Source organism: Strigops habroptila, chromosome 15 (assembly GCF_004027225.2).
Source record: "Strigops habroptila isolate Jane chromosome 15, bStrHab1.2.pri, whole genome shotgun sequence".
Lineage (NCBI taxonomy): Eukaryota > Metazoa > Chordata > Aves > Psittaciformes > Psittacidae > Strigops > Strigops habroptila.
The window spans coordinates 11,945,018-11,958,191 of record NC_044291.2 but is presented as its reverse complement, the minus strand read 5'-3'; the positions used below and the strand labels follow the sequence as shown (position 1 = coordinate 11,958,191).

Sequence of the window (13,174 nt, the reverse complement as noted above, 5' to 3'; positions counted from 1 at the left end):
GACACCTTCTTCCTCTGGTCTTTCCTCATTGCAAACACCAGAGGTACCTGCTGCAGGGAATTTCCTCCCCTGGTCTGGCCCCCCAGCAGGGCTCACTGCCCCACCACGGGCTTGGCAAGGCTCCAGCGCTGGCAGGGCTGGCAGAGACCCTCAAGAAGCCTGTGCATGCACCCTGCGAGGGCAATCACAGCCAAAAGTGTGGCTCCATCCTCACCACCACGGCTGGCTCCAGCCAGGGAAGGGCCTGGCAGGAGCAGGCAGGCACTGGGGTGTTTGTTCTGTCTGTTCAGCAATGCAGCACCCACAGCTCTCAAGTAAACCACCTCCCAACAGACCAGTAACCCCAGACAGCCCCAAGCAACTGCCCAGGCCCTGCTGTGAGGATACAAAGCCCAGTCTTCAAACCCCTCTTCTAGACAGCCAATTTTCCCCTTCCTCCCCTCACCTGCTGGACAGCCAACCTCCCTCCCCGGCCACCATTTCCAGGACTTTTCTTCCCATCATCAGGAAAGCAGAATGCTTCTCCCCAGCTTCCTCTGCCAGTATGTTGGAGGTTGGACTGGGCACAGAGACCTCCCTGGACCAGGAAGCTCAGTGTCTGATGGCTGGAGCTTTCCCCTCAGGAGCAGCATATAACAACTTATCTAGTGCTTATTAACATGCCACGCAAGAACCTTCTGTGATCAGAGATCACTGTAAACAAAGTATCTTTGCCAGGACAGCAGGGTGCCAGCACTGGGGTCTAAAACAGGGGAACCCACCCTCCTGGTGGGCAGGGGGGTGTGCTCCAACTGTTTATGTGTGCATGCATGCACACTTGTGCATGATTTGGGGGATCAGATACAGAAGGATGTTTAGAAATCTGTAGGTGCTTATCAACATTTTGTAAGCATCTAGCACTGGGGTTTAGCTGATGAGTTGCTGATAATGATCCTGATGCTTCACTGATGGCCAGTTGATTACATCTCATCAACAAATCAGTAAATCACTTCAGTCCCCACATGGTTTAAACCACAGGAGTTGAGTGGTCTTCTCTTGCAGCACAGGTGACCATGAGGTGCCTGGGAAACGTTCCTACAGCCCTCTCCATCCTGCCTTCCCTGTGCTTGGCTCACCCAGATGGAGAGGTGAGTGCTCCTCAGCTCCTCCAGAAAACAGTGGTAACATTAGATGAGATCATTTATCTAAACCAGATGAACAAAACACCTCAGTAGAGTTACTCAGCCTTTACTTCTGTCAATAGAAATGGACTTTCTTCCGTTCTGGCTTTTTATAACAGACATCAACAAACCTTCTTGTAGTACAAGAACAATGTAGTAAGTCAAGCAAAACCAAAGTGGATTTGCTGACCAATACACTCCTGATCCCTAAGAATATGTTATCAGTATTTTTGAGTTCTTGACCCACAGGAAAAAGAATTTCCCAAATAGTCCCCGCCTGGGGAGGAGGCTAAACCACAACTCCTGCTGTCCAGCAAGAGGGTGGTTCCCCAGAGATAAAACAGTGACATTCTCCAGTGCAAGGATGTGAGGAACAGCCCTGCAGCCAACAGCTCCCAGCATAAATAGAGATCAGCTTGCTTTCCCTGGATGCCAAGTTAGCAGTTAGCTTTTCGTAGACATCCTCACTTACATGAGAACATCTAGCCTAAGCTTGGCTGTTTCCCTCAAGCTAACCCCAAAATATTTGATCTCTCCAGTCAAAAAGACAATTTTTTGTTGGGGAAAAAAAACCCAACAAAATGAGTCAGGAAAGTAAATTCCTCTCTCCACAGGAAGGCAAATTAAATTACGCAGCAGGGATAAAGGGACACTTGCATTTCATCTGAGCATGAACACATTTTTCATTAAATGAAATAAACAAATACAGCCTGGAAAGTAAGACTTTAAAAGCTCAGGGTAAGTTACCAACAAGATAAATCATTTTCACTTTGCAAATCCAAGTGCTTATTTTGCTGCCGTCAACCAGGACATCTGTGAGCCACAGACTTGGATGAAATCCTGCCCTCCGAGGATGGCACCATGCTCACAGGGCCGGAATCACACCTGGACTGCAATCCCAGCTTTGATTTGGCTGCTCAGATTTCAAACTTACCCCTTGCCAGGAAAGAAAGAATCCTTAGGAAAAATCTAAAATCTGGGAAATCTACTTCTCTGGGAGATTTAAACACAAGGGAAAGTCACAAGAGAACTGGTACCTGAAGTATCCTTTTGCTGAGGGGAAAATGCCAAGTAATAGGGATAAGGGCATTATAAGATCCAGCAAATGGGAACTCAGATGATCTAAGGACAGGAGGTTCTTGGCACAGGTAAGTTTAGGTCTTTATTGTAACTGGCCACCATGTGACATAAATCCCCTTTGAAATCTGAAATAGAAGCATAGACTCATAGAATCATATAGGTTGGAATAGACCTTCAAGATCACCGAGTCCAACTGTAAACTTAACACTGCCAAGTCCACCCCTGAACACATCTATATGTCTTCTAAATACCTCCCGGGATGGTGACTCAACCACTTCCCTGGGCAGCCTATTCCAACTCTTGACAATCCCCTTTATGTGAAGACATTGTTCCTAATACTGAGTTTAAACCTCCCCTGCTGCAGCTTGAGGCCGTTTCCTCTTGTCCTAATGCTTGTTCCTTGGGAGAACAGACCAGCCCCCTCCTGGCTCCATTCTCCTTTCAGGTAGTTGTAGAGAGCAAGAAGGTCCTCCCTGAGCCTTCTCTTGTCCAGACTAAACACCCCAGTTCCCTCAGCCATTCCTCATGGGACTTGTTCTCTAGACCCTTCACCAGCTTTGTTGTCCTTCTTTGGACACAGTTAAAAGGCTCCACCCATGTTATGCTCAGGGAAGACCTAAGTGTTGGAAAACCTGATCAGGACAGTCTTGATCTAACTAAAAAGCATAAAGTTTCCAGGTGAAGATCTATGGCTGATGCTACCCACAAGGGGGAAACAAGCTTTTAAGATCTGGCCCTAAAAACCAGTATTTCCCCAAGGCTTTCAAGGAAGAGATTAACTGCCTGTAACTTTGGCTTTAGCAACGAACATTTTTGAAGGTAAGTGGAAAAAGACTCGCTCCTCCAGGAACTGACTTGCCTCCACCCCATAAAACAAGTCTACGGGGGAACAAAGATGCAGGTGGCCCCTCCTCCTCCTCCAAGGAGCCCTGACCTCCAGCTCCCTTGTGCCCACATCCAGAGAACTGAGTCCCACATGAAAAGGCTTTCACAAAACTGATGAAGACTCATGGGGCCAGGATGCCTAAAGACATTTAGGCAGCTAAGATGCAGTTTGGCCTCTAGCAGGGTTAAGGATAGTCAGGCACCTGAATCTTCCAAGAACAACTTAGCTGTTCTGCATTGACTTTGGAGCAAGTTTAACCAAACCATCTACAAAGGTCTGTGCAGTGTCCTCCCCAGTAACACTCCCCATGCACAGAAAGTGCCACAGCACTGCCTGCCTGGTGGGAAATTAGGGGGTGTTTTGAAGGAAGAGAAACAAGACAAGAACAAGTGAAAACACTCTTCAGGGCAGTCAGCAGAGAAAGCTTCAATCTGGCTCACCCTGCAAAATGGATGATGGACAAGGCACATGGATTCCTTTGAGATGGAAAGGTGCAGAAGAGAGTAGAAAAAAAATAGTCATAACAACTCAGCAGTCACAAGCCTGATCCCACACATTGACTGTCCCACACATTGACTGTCTGTCCCTGCTCCGTTTGCTACGCTCTTCATGCATTCCTGTGATTTTTTTAATTTTAATTCTGAAGACTCACAGTACAAGACTCCTAAACTGATGTCATATGGCACTTATTTCATCAGCATATCTAAAGCTCATTTCCCTCTGGTATTTAATTGATGCTATACAAATGAAAAAGCAGAGCAGGGCATGTGGGTGTTTAAAAGGAAGCTCGGTGTGTGGGAACTGTCAAGCATTTCAGCTGGCTAGAACATCCCCAGCCCACCCTCTCCATCAAGGAAAATGCATCAAGATGAGAAAAAGATACCGTGACCTTATTGCTGAAATGTCTGAGGCATCATCTAATAGCAATTATTATAACTTGCTTCTTGTTACAGCCCACAGACAAAGGCTGGAGGCTATGGAGGGATCAAGAAGGGAGTTGGGAGCTGTACTGTCAAACAGGCCATCAAGGGCTGGGCTCCTTGCAAACCCAAACGTGCTCCACAGCAGGTGAAGGCCATGGCCTTTGTCTTTGGGGTTTCCAACCAAAACCCACAAAATACACCTCAAATCTCAACCACTCTGTATTGTTCCCAGAAGCTGAGATTATTTTTAGCTCAGGGATTGTTCTTGTTGAAGATGGTCAGAGTCCTAAAGTAGAATAAAGGCTCGGGCTATCTGCCATGCACTGCAGGCAGATCACCCCACTGTGAATGAGCCTCTCCATTTCAGAGAGGACCCAGTGGACCTGAGACCCATGTTCCAGCCATATCTCCATCCCTCAGAGACAAGGGGATGAGTTGGGTGAAGACAATAGCTAAAGGGGCCCCACCTCCTGTTGACCACTGTATCTACAGACTCCCAGGAATCATGGAAAGAATAGCCTAGAGAGTCCTTATAGCATCCTCCAACACTGTGGTGCTGGCTGCTGTTGTGGACAGGGACAGCCTGGAAGGACCACAAAACCCTGCTCTGCTGAGGCTGTTCCTAGGAAAACACTAATCATGATATAAACTGAATTAAAGATTTTGAGGTCTTTGAAATCTGTAGGTGGGCAGACACCAGAGTCACCACTGTGACCATCCTGCTCCATGAGATTATTCATGTATGGCACAGAAAAATCCTGCAGAAGTGGCACAGCCCAGTGAGTACGGAGCAGACTCAGGACACCTGGGCTGCAGCCCCAGTCAGCATCTCCTAGGCATCACCTTTTTACCTTCTTCCTCTTCTTGGCTTTTCTCAGTCCTTCAGGACAGGGACCAGCTCTTAACCCACACAGAGCTTGCAAATGGTGGGATGCACCCTGTCTGCAGGCGGTGCGAAGGACACCGCAGAAGGATACCCCAGGAGATGGCATCCATCTTCCTTGGGAAGTGCTGGTCTTTCTCCAACAACTGTTAAAACCAGGAGGGAGACCCACTTGGACCAGGCACCCCGCTTTCAGAGAACTAAACCTGGCGAGAGGCGAGCCTGGGCCCCAAATACCCTCAAGGCTCCAGGCCTTAGTTTACCCTTTCTCTGACAGCAGCCATTTGAGTGGAGAGGAACAGCAGCTGAGAAACACCTGAGGGAAGCAACTTGAGGGCTAAACCAAAGCAAACATTACCACTCTCTACAACTACATGACACGAGGATACAGCCAGGAGTGGGCTGGTCTCTTCTCCCAAGGAACAAACAACAGGACAAGAGGAAACAGCCTCAAGCTGCACCAGGGGAGGTTTAGACTGGAGATTAGGAACAATGTCTTCCCCAGAGCGTGGTCAGGCATTGGAACAGGCTGCCCAGGGCAGTGGTGGAGTCACCATCCCTGGAAGTATTCACAAACTGTGTAGACAAGGCCCTCAGTGACATGGGTTAGTGGTGGTCTTGGCACTGCTGGGAACGGTTGAACTTGATGATCTTAAAGGTCTTTTCTAGCCTAGTTGATTCTACGGTCTTTAATTGAAGGGCCATCCCCATTATGGCAAAGGATGATCTCCCAGCTGAGGGAGCACAGCCTGTGCTTGCTGCCCACAGGCTCACTAGGCACATCATTCATATGCAGCAAGCATCAGCATGCAGGGAAAGCCAGAGAATAGTGGCAATGCTTTTTTAACTCGGGCTCACACCAATGAACAACCCACTGGATCTGGTCACAGCAGAGGTATATTAAACAGCCTTGCTGTGCATCCCTCCCTTGCTTCACCATCACAGCTTCCCACCCTTGCCATGATACCCTTCCCATACAGCAATGCTTGGGCTCTGCTTCATTTTCTCAGCTCTGCGAGACCTACGGCAAAAACAAACCATCATCCTTCCATTAAGCAGAAATCATTCATCCTCTTCCCTTCGTAAAGAGACTGCTTTTCCCCTCTCCATATTTGCAGGTCACAGTTCAAGGAAAAAGATAAGCCAAAGTGCTGCTGAGAGGATGGAGGAAAGCTGCCCCCAGCCTTCTCACTGCAGTGAGGACATGAACAGGCAGCCCCCAGCTGCCTCAACTTTGAAGCCTGCATAATTCAGCAGTGAATTTGACTCATGCTTCCTAATCCCGCCTCCAGAGCAAGATGCAAGTGCATCCTTGAGGGAACGGCTCCAGTGTAACTTTAACTCTTGATCCACCATGAGAGGAAGGGCAAAGCTTCCCCTGGGCTGAGGCATGCTGAAATATCCATATTCCCCAGCCCTTCCAGCTTGACTGCCTCCAGAGTGAAGGGGCGGTCACTCAGCACAGAGACTTCACACGCCCCAGACTGCCCTCTGGCCGTGTTTCTCTGCCTCCATCATTTACAGGAGCCTCTAGGGCACTATCCAAATAATTCACAGAGTAATACTGCATTCCCCATAACATCTCCATGCCTCAATTCCCAGTCCACACAAGGAGGAGGAAAGCCTGAGCCTTCGCACCACCAGGTTCACTCCAGCACCTTTGCAGATGTACCACCTCAGACCAAGCCATGCCAGTGCTGGGCAGGGCAGTGCAACAGGGACGAATGGTGGTGGGTCCCCAAGCAAGAGGCATCTTGGCAGCAGACCTGAACCCAGTAGAGGACACAGACACAATGGTAAACCTGGTGTGGAACCTTGCTGGTTCACAGGGGTCATTGTGGGAGAAATTCTGCCCCTTGTGAGCTTAAGAAGCCTCCAGCACATATTTCTCCTTGCACATTATCCACTCCCCAGCCAAAGTAGAACTGTAGTAAATACCCAGCAGACAAAGCTGAAATCCAGTTAGAGTATCTCAGATATCTTTTTTCCCAGCAGTGGAAAATTAATCACAGTAGCCCCATTGACTTCAGCTGGCTGCCCCCAAAGCTGGAGCTATGGTCTTCAGCAGCTAAAGGACTGATCTTTCCAGGCAGCTTAAAACAAATTAATAAAACACAAAAGATTTGCAGCAAAATTTCTCAACCTTTTATGGGGCTTCTGAGCCCTCTTCCTGCAAAAAGCTAGTGCAAAATTATTTCAGCAGGTTTGGCAGGGACTGCTGTGCTTTGAAGCTTTTTCAACACTGGAAAAATCTGTTTTCAGACCTGCTCTCATTGCGTTCTGCAGCTTGAGCACAGAAACAAACCACTCCTCTCACACTGCACAAATTCAGGAGGTGATGAATCCTCTTAAGATTCACCAGCATTGAAGCAGGTTCATTTCAGTCAGGCCACTTCTCAGTCTCTGCCACTCAAATCTTCCCAGGAGCTAGTGTGACAGCCAGTGCTGGCGTGATGGCCTACTGTGCACCTCTGCTACCGTGGCTGCACCAACAGGCATGCAAGTAAAACACAGTGGCTTCGAAACTTTGTGTTGTAAGAAATGTGACTGAGGCTCCACGTCCTAGCAGTGGCAGAGGATTTTGAATTGCAAACACAGCTATATTCACTGATTTTTCCCCCCCTCCCTGCAAGAGATTCCTGCTCCGAAAAAAAAGCCACTTCAAGAACCAGCTGCTGATGGTGGGACACCAGCAAGGGACCACTGCATGGGCACTGGGCCTCTCCATCCCATCTGTACACAGGGACTAAAACCACGGTAATCTACCTGCCAGAGGCTGCATAAGAAAAGTAGGTAAGAGATAATTTTAAAGGTCATGCTTTGAGATGGAGGAAACCAGACGCACCTTGGCATTCTCACAAGTTCCACATCCCCACAGCACTTGTGGGCACTATGTCCCTGCCTTTCATGTAGCCCTTGCCCTGACTCCCTGCAGCGAGGCTGTGCAGATGCAAGGGAAAATGTTCCCTGCTCCAACAGCCTTCAGGATTCATCCTGCCAGACATGAGTCCTTCCCAGGGGAGTGAAGGAGTGAGAGCTCAAATCCTGCTATGTCAGGGCAGGGCTTGTCTGTCTACCTCAAGCTGAGTTTGCCTCAAGCATCCAGGGCTGCTGTCCCGTAACACCCTGCTCTCCCCTCTCCCTACTCCAAGCCTTCCTCTGGCCATGCCTGCTGTATCCCATCCACCACTGGCTTAAGAAAAACCCTATGACTTGTGGGAAGTTGAACTTCAGCTGTCTGACAAGCTGCCCAGGTCAGGTTAGCCCCCCTAGGGAAATCAATCACCCGCATTAAATCCATTTCTCCGTGTAAAGCTATGTAAACAAGCAGTATTTGCATGACAACACAGGTTCTAAGAAGCTCTTCAAGGCAAGCTTTTCCAAGAGCTCCAGGAACAACCTCACAGCCAGCTAACGCTGGGGACATTGAAAGCAGTAAAGTCTCTCTCCAGAGAACAGGGTATCACTCAACAGCTCCCTAACTGCCAGGGAGAAAAATAGATCTGCACCTGAGATAAGCATTTTCTTATCAATCTAGCACAGCAGACTGAGCCCTTAAGGCAATCCCAGCTCCCTACACTTGTTATCTCTTACCAGTCCACTGTTGCAAAGCAGGAAGACTTGGCTATCACTGACAGATGGAAAAACTAAAGCTAAAATGTAAGAAAGGCAAGTTAAGCAAGTTGCTGAAGGCCACGTGAGGAGCCAGTGTCAAGGTGGGGTGTCAAGTATGAGCTGTGAGGGGTGACAAGGACCCCCCTCACCCTTGGGCTCAGACCTGTCTCTGCTCATTTGCCTTCTGGGTTCCCACTTGTAGCTCAGCACAGAAGGTGCTGACACAGGGATTTGTACTGAATAGCTCTTAATGGATGTTTTCCTTCTATGAATGTGCCCAGTAAAGCTTTTGAAACTACACAGGTTTTTAGCCCCAGAACATGCTTTGGCCAGAAGTTGCACAGCTCAGCAGCATGGCCTGCTGCATGGGGAGCAAGAATCAGATCTGCTGAACCCAAACACCTGCCCCGGCTGCACCTCTGTCAGCGTTGCCCACTGCAGTGGCTCTTCACATCCCCTAATGCTTCTGCAGAGCCTTTAACCTGGCCCTGGAAAAGCAGCAGTGGGGTGAGCAGGCTCCCCAGCACACAGGCTCATGCCCACAGCAGATTTGGACATGGCTATTTGCTCGCTGCCCACTTCCACACCAAGGAGGGAGGGCAGCAGAGAGGAACCCTGGCGGCAACTGAGCAATTGAGGAGTAGGAGTGAAGCAGCAGTTCACGCAGCTTACCTCTCCTAGGACATCAAGGCCCATTCCCACACCACTGTAACTCCAGTGGCTTCAATAAGCTTGCAGAAAATGGAGCTGACCCACAGTACGTGCAGGTCGAGGGAGAGGATTCTCACCCTCTGCTGCACTCTGGAGAGACCCCCCCCTGCAGTCCTCATCCAGCTCTGGGGCAATAGTGCAAGAAGGACATGGAGCTGTTGGAGCAAGTCCAGAGGAGGCCACGGAGCTGCTGCGAGGGCTGGAGCAGCTCTGCTCTGGAGCCAGGCTGAGAGAGCTGGGCTGGGGCAGCCTGGAGAAGAGAAGGCTCCTTAAGGGGAGACCTTAGAGCAGCTCCCAGTGCCTGAAGAGGCTACAAGAAACCTGGAGAGGGGCTTTGGACAAGGGCCTGTAGGGACAGGACAAGGGGAATGGCTTTAACCTGCCAGAGGGGAGGTTGAGATGAGCTCTTGGGCAGAAGCTCTTCCCTGTGAAAGTGGTGAGGCCCTCGCACAGGGTGCCCAGAGAAGCTGTGGCTGCCCCATCCCTGGCAGTGTTCAAGGCCAGGTTGGACACAGGGGCTGGGAGCAACCTGCTCTAGTGGAAGGTGTCCCTGCCCGTGGCAGGGGGTTGGAACTGGATGAGCTTTAACGTCCCTTCCAACCCAAACCATTCTGTGTTTCTATGATTCAATGATTTACCTAATTACAGCTGTCACCGAGGACACAGGAGGAGCACAGCACCAGCCAACCACTTGCTAAATAGCAGCAACATGGTATTTCATGTTTGGTGGCAAGAGATGTACACCTCTAGCCTTAAGCACTCATGTTGAAGATCATATGGGATAGGAGCCAAAGCATTTGCCATCAATGCGCAAAGTTGAAAGTTGCCTCAGAAACTGTGCTTCAAGTCACAACCCCATGGCCTTGCTTTATGTAAAGCCAGGCTGAAACTTTACATAAAGTTTTCATTGCAAAATCTGCCCTCAGGGAAGAAGATTATGCAAAACTTAATTTGAATAGTAGGAACGACCCTGAAGTGTTTTATTTAAAGGCCCTGATGTTTTAAACTCTGACTGCAGGAAGCTGCCAGGCTTCCAGTCCCCAGCAGAAGAAAACCAGCTCCTGTGCTCGCAAAGCAGACAAGCAGCAGCTCTCTCAATACAGAAAGAAGCAGGGACGTGGCAGAAAAATCGCAACCTCTGTCACAAATGGGCTTGCCAACTTATGCCCTATGCGCTCCAGAGAACTCCTGTGCCACTCCCCAGGTGCAGGTACATTTGGGTGCAGCCTGAAGGCACGGAACACACTCCCAAAAACTTTGCCAACTGGTGTAGAGAAGTGCTTTAGTAATGACAGGACCTCCAGTTCCAGCCCACGAGCTCAGATTGCTTTGACATCCTCCGAAATGTCACCAGAAAGCACCAAACCTAATGATCATGGGGATAATAATTTAAATAGAAAATAACAAGTGTGTCTACAGCAATCATCAGCAGTGGCGGCTGCTGAGGATTTACTGTGCAAGGGAGACCTTGCCTGGTGGACCAGCACAAGAGAGATGCTGGAAACACAGCTGCATCTCACCTCACACAACCTCCCCACTACGTGTGAGTAGCTACACTCCTGAAAGAGCAAGATTAAACGGGAAAAGGACAAGGAAGTATGTGCCAGGTACCCCGAGTGACTCAGCCTGACGCCTGCCTGTGGAGGGACCCTGGGCTAGGTGAGGACTCTCCAGCAAGGTCCCTACAGAAGCCTGAGGGGCTCTAAGTGCTGCCCAGCCTTCCCCATGCTGACATCCCATCATGAGCTGACATCCCAGCTCCACAGCATGGTGCATCCCTCAGCCTCACTGCTCGGGTCCAGCTTGGGTTTATATTCTTCTTTTGCTCAGGGATAGGAGCACTGCAACTCTTTGCCTGATGATTTAGAACCATGCGCATGCAGGTAGCTCCACTTTGAACACTTCAGCTCCAGCTGGCACAAGTAAGCTTGTGCCATGCTGTGACTGACCCTGCATGGTAACAGCAATCCTTTCACTACACAGTACTGCCTTTTCACCGTTTGTTTACCCCACAGCTTTACCTGCACTTTGCAGCAGGTTTTACATAGGCTCCAATTCAGTTTTACCTGTTACCTGAGTGTTTGGGGATTTTTAAAAAGAAAAACATGATACATTTGATATCCTGCTGAAGGCAGCTTGAGTGTGCTCTCTCCTGGATACTGTTTCGGCGGTGGAGATGCTGAACACGGCAGGGAAATTGAAGGAGACCTGGAGCTGCTGGGCCACAGATGGGGGAGGCAGATTTAGACAGAGGGGAGATTGAGATGAGATCTTAGGCAGAAGTTCTTCCCTGTGAAAGTGGTGAGGCCCTCGCACAGGGTGCCCAGAGAAGCTGTGGCTGCCCCATCCCTGGCAGTGTTCAAGGCCAGGTTGGACACAGGGGCTTGGAGCAACCTGCTCTAGCGCAAGGTGTCCCTGCCTGTGGCAGGGGGTTGGAACTGGATGAGCTTTAAGGTCCCTTCCAAACCAAACCATTCCACGATTCTATGAATCCTGCCTGATCCACCTGGAGCCATTCCTTCCCTTGGCAGGGCCCCCTCCTAGCGCTGCTCTGGGGCAGATCCATGTCTTCAAGCTAGGTGCACCAAGAAGGGGCAGGGAAAGAGGGACCTTTCCTGCAAAGCAGAGACTGGGCTGAAAAAACATCCTTCCTTCAGCAAACCAACCTGAACCACTGTGTGCACAGAATGTGCAAGCAGCATCAGAGCAGCATCAAAGACAAACTACTTGCTTGGGCATGGGGAAAGGTAACACAGCACCTGCCAAGGAATTCCAGACCAAGCCAGTACTCTATTTCCCCACCCTTGGGATCTACCTTTTTCTTGCAGTCCTCCAAAAAGCCCAGAACCCTTCTCCAAATCACGACTAGGGACAGTGCTACAGACATCAATCTCTCTGGACCACCGAGTGGGTGCCAAGGACAGCAGATGGGAAACCAGTCGCAGGTCCACTGAGAACCAGGCCAGAAGAGATACAGAACTGCTGCTTCCATGAGCGGTTCCTCCATGCCACCACTCCCGGGGGCACCTCTGCCCCATGCCCTGGCCTGCTTAGCTGCTCCCATCGGGACAAAGCACAAAGCGGGCTCTCCGGACTGGACCCAGCTTGGTCTTCATCTCCGGAAGGCAGGAGCGGGGCGGCCAGCTGGGCTTGACCTATCTCAGTGTCACTGTCAGCTCGTTCAAGCGCCCTGCGAACAGCAGGGTCTCGGTGCCGGAGGTACAGGCCCGCCGGGGCTACCATGCTCCTGGAGAAGAGGGAGCGGAGCGTCCATGGGCGCTTGGGAGCGGGGCGGCGGTGCCCCGTGTCCCGCGGGGTCCAGCCCGCCCGCTCCGGAGATTCCCAGCGGCGGGCGCCAAACGAGCCAGCGGGGACTCGCCGGGACACGGCTCGGCTCCCCCCGCCCGGCCCCAGCGCAGACTCACCTGCCGCAGGCTCGGCCCCGCTGGGCCCCGGTCCTGCAGGACGCGCTATCCTCGGCTCGGCTCGGCTCGGCTCGGCTCGGCACGGCACGGCACGGCACGGCACAACCGCCACTCCCCCGGCGTGAGCCCGCTCGGCTCGGCCCCGCCCGCCCCACGGCAATGCACCACCCCCCGCGCCTTGCACCGCCCTCCCCAAGGAAGGCATCACCCCCCGCACACCCCTTCTCGGCTTCCGCAGCCCCTCCTGAGGTCTCCGCCGGCACACGGCACTACTTGTGTCCAGCGTGCGGCTCCGCACCAGCGGCTCCACGGTGTTCCCCACGCCCAACCTCTTCCGTGAAGCGCGGCAGAGGCGACCCCCAACTATCCTCCCCCGCACCGTGCCCCACGGTGGGTCACGGTGGGGCCGTGGCCGTCTGAGCCTCACCCCTCCGCAGCCGGGGCACACTGGCTCCTGGGAGATGATGGGGGCTGCGCAGAGCAAAACCAAC

At 51.3% G+C, this 13,174-nt stretch overlaps 1 protein-coding gene across 5 annotated transcripts in view; it reads right to left on the bottom strand.

Moving 5' to 3' along the window:
* LOC115616921 (ankyrin repeat and MYND domain-containing protein 1-like) overlaps positions 1–12,869 on the bottom strand; it is an 83,192-nt gene extending 70,323 nt beyond the window's left edge. For 4 of the 5 annotated variants that reach the window (XR_003994437.1, XR_003994438.1, XM_030506729.1 and 1 more), the window contains exon 1: positions 12,684–12,776. The gene's annotated coding sequence lies outside the window, so the exon portion shown is untranslated. Of the gene's footprint in view, positions 1–12,683 lie in introns of all 5 variants that reach the window. The other variant, XM_030506732.1, reaches the window with a different exon arrangement.
* Between the last annotated feature and the right edge of the window lie 305 nt (positions 12,870–13,174).